The sequence below is a fragment of the Limulus polyphemus genome, unplaced genomic scaffold, assembly GCF_000517525.1.
Source record: "Limulus polyphemus unplaced genomic scaffold, Limulus_polyphemus-2.1.2 Scaffold11010, whole genome shotgun sequence".
NCBI classification, from domain to species: domain Eukaryota; kingdom Metazoa; phylum Arthropoda; class Merostomata; order Xiphosura; family Limulidae; genus Limulus; species Limulus polyphemus.
In genome coordinates, this window is record NW_013676620.1 from 2,641 (window position 1) to 6,504 (window position 3,864).

A 3,864-nucleotide genomic window follows, 5' to 3' on the forward strand; every position below is an offset into this window, starting at 1 on the left:
TTCCACCTTTTCCTGTTTCTTCAGTCTGTTTGCTATTTTACTGATGACATCATTCAGAGATCTTACCAAGCTGTACCTTACCAGCTAAGTGGTACACTTTTTCATTGAATGACTGTGGCCTGGAACATATATATATACATATATATCGTTTTCAGATTAGCCCTCAAGTCTCTCAAAGGTTTTATCCAAGTTCTTTAGACAAAATCTGTCTTCAATTTTATGATGAGATGTATTTAGGGAGTCTGTCGGGTTTTGTAAGGGGCCGGATTCTTTACAGTAGGTGTCTGTGAATTGTTGGCAATAACTTTCAACAATAAATGGACAGTACACAATCCACTTGTTTTGAAATAATATATATTCAAAACAAGTCAAATGTATGAACAAAAATTCATTACACTGTTGTATCCAGAGCTTTAAATAATCGTCTCTTCTTCAACCTTCACCTATTGGCATGTTCTGATTTGTTAGCACCTCTTAGTGGTTTTCACATGCTCCTATCACTACTGGCACTAGTTTGAGCTGACCATCAGTTGTGCAGTGTTTAATCATGGAAATAGCATTTCTTTCTTGTGGTGAATCTGATGAGTTGTCTCTATTATGTTTCTTCCAGTAGCGGAACCCATGGTGATAGTCACTCTTTTGTTGTTTCTTTGTAGGTAGCTCCAGCTGCTTTATGTTGACATGTTTTCTGTTGCTTGTCGGTGACAGACTTGCACTCATTCACAATGTGCCCCATTTTATAACAAATATAGCATCTCTTCTCCCTTTTGTCCAGTGAGTTCCTATCACCTTTGGTGGTATCCTGTTTCTGGTCAGCCAGCTCTGGTTTCAACTTTAACTGGTTATACTTGGACTTGTCAGTTATACTCCCTCCATGGACTTCCATATACTGTTCTGCCAGCTTGATCATCTTGTCTACATCTTTTGGTGCTCCCTCCTTTAGGAACAGTGACATGTCAGTTGAGCACATGATCGTGAACTGTTCACATATTAGTAGATCTACCAGTCCCTCAAAACTATTTTCACACTTGGCCAAGTCAGTCCATCTTGTGAAGTATTGCCACAGATGTGCCATAAACTGAAATAGTTTCTCCACTGTTAGGTTTCACTTCTCTAAATTTCCAGTGAATACCTTCCTCAGTAAGTTCATAGTATTTCAGCAAGGCTACTTATAACTTTTTATAGTCCATGGCATCTCTGATATTATTCCTACATATACATGTGGGCCTTTTCCTGTGAGAAGTCGGCTGAGACAGACTGTCCAGTTGCCTTTGTCCCAGTTCTGAGTTGGGGCAAATTTTTCATCTCTCCAAAAAAGCATCCATGTCATCTTCCTGTTCAACGAATTTGGGCAGCTTAGGTCGGCTGACCCTGACCCCACTGTCATTCTTGGGTTTTTGTCTTTCTGATGGGTGTGCTTTGCGATCTCAATTTATGCTCTTATTTTCTCTATTTCCAGTCTCCCCTTTTCTTCTTTCTCCGTTTGTATTTTTCTCTATTTTACAGTCTTTCCTTTCTCTCATTTTCTTCTCTCTTCTTTTCTCAGTATTTCTTCCACTCCTCTCTCTCTAGTTCTTGTTGTCGTTTAACAAACTCTCATAGCTCGCTATCATTTAGCCCAAGTCACTCTCCTCTTCTTATTCATTTATCCAAATCAGTCGACATGGTTATGTAGTGCCATTTTAATCTCCACTATTTTTGCCACCACTACAGTTGTGCATATATAGGCCTACTTCTGCTGTCTTTCATGTCTTCTTTTTTATCTGCCTGGCTGGCTTACCAAATGTCAGGTTTTTGTATGAGTCAGATCCTTTACAGTAGGTGTCTGTGGCTTGTTAGCAATAACTTTCAACAATAGATGGACAGCACACAATTCACTTGTTTTAAAATAATATATCTTCAAAACAAGTCAAATGTGGGTACAAATTTCGTTACACTATTGTTTATCACAGTTGTATCCAGAGCTTTAAATAATTCTCTCTTTTTCAAAGTCGACACAGGCGGATTTAATTACTTTAGAACAACCTTTGGCAAGACAATTTATTCTTCTTTATCTCTGTTGTTACAATACAAGCTGTGAAACTCACTTTAGAAATTGCCTGTTACAGCTAAACTAACAATCACGTAATCTAACTATTAAAGAAAACAGCAGTGGCGTTGAGGCAGTTTGAGTTGGTGTTCGTGGATGTGGACTTGTAATTGGTATTTGTTATAGACCATCAGGTCAGAATGTAGAGGTTAATGAGAAACTGTATAATCAGATTAGAATGGTAGTTGAAAAAGATGTTATTATGGGAGAATTTAATTTTAGGGGTGTTGATTGGGTATTTTGAGTCTGAATGTGAGGGGGATAGGTTTTTTGGAAATTGTTCAGGATATTTTTATATACCAACTGGTGATGGAACTTACAAAAGAGGAAGCTATATTAGATTTAATATTAGCATCCGATGTGAATATGATAGACAGAGTTGTGGGTGATGAACATTTAAGTAGAAGCAACCATTACACTATTAGGTTTGGGATTTTACTGTATGTAGAATTGAAGAAGAATAGTACCCTGATTCCAAATTTCAGAAAAGCCAATTCTGATGGAATGAGACATATTCTGTAGATTGGACTAAAGAATTGAGAGGGGATCTTGAACAGTTGTGGGAAGCATTTAGGAAAAATTGATATGCATACAGAACATACATATTTACTACAGAAAAAAATGGCAACGAAGCAGAATAAGCTAGTATGGTTTAGTAAAGGTTTAAGATATCATATTAGGGATAAACATAATAAATTCAAGAAATTTAAACTTACTGGAAATAATAAGGACTTCGAAGACTATAGGAAATCAAGGGAGCTGGTTGAAAAAAGTTAAAAGGGCAAAAACTGAAAGAGGGTTGGCTGAGAGAGAGTTAAATCAAACAATAAGGAAATCTTTAGGTACATGATGGGTAAACAAAATGTTACTATGGGGATTGGGTCTCTTAAAAATGATAGTGGGGAGCTGATCTCAGAAAGATTATGAGATGGAAAATTTATTAAATTATATGTTCTCTTCAGTTTTTACAAAGGAAGATACAAGTATTATGCCTCAATCAGAGCACTTAATGTATGGGGAAAATATTGATGTCATTTTAAGTTCTGAAACTGTGAGAGAAAAGTTGGGAAACCTAAAAATGGATTAATCCTCAGGACCAGACAACTTTTGTCCTAGAGTTTTCAAGGAACTTAAAGATTTTATTTGTGAACTGCTAACAAATATTTTTTATAGGCCATGTAGTAGTGGAAGAGTATTAGAAGACTGGAAGTTGGCTAATGTTTGTCCAATATTAAAAGGAGGTGATAAACATTGTCCAGGCAATTATAGGCCAGTTTGTCTTACATCAGTAGTTGGAAAGGTTTTGGAGAGTGTGATTAAAGATGCATTGCAGAGTCACATAAAGCGGTTTGATATAGTGTCAAAGAGCCAGCATGGTTTTACTACGGGAAAGTCTTGTTTAACAAATCCTCTGACATTGTTTGAGGATGTTACTGCAAGAGTTGATGAAGGAAATACTGTGGATTTTCAGAAAGCATTTAGTAAGGTGCCTCACAAATACTTGCTACAATAAATAAATCTGTGGGTATGGGGGAAATGTTATAGGATAGAAAATTGGCTGGAGAGTTGAAAGCAGAGGGTAGTAATAAATGGAGTTAGATCTGACTGAATCACAGTTACAAGTGGTGTGACTCAGAACTCTGTGTTGGGTCCTCTGGTGTTTGTGATTTATATTAATGATATTGACTCTGGAATGAGAACGAAATTTTGGAGTTTGCAGATGACATTACTATTTTTGGGGTGGCTAACTGTACCAAAGATACTGTAGACTTACA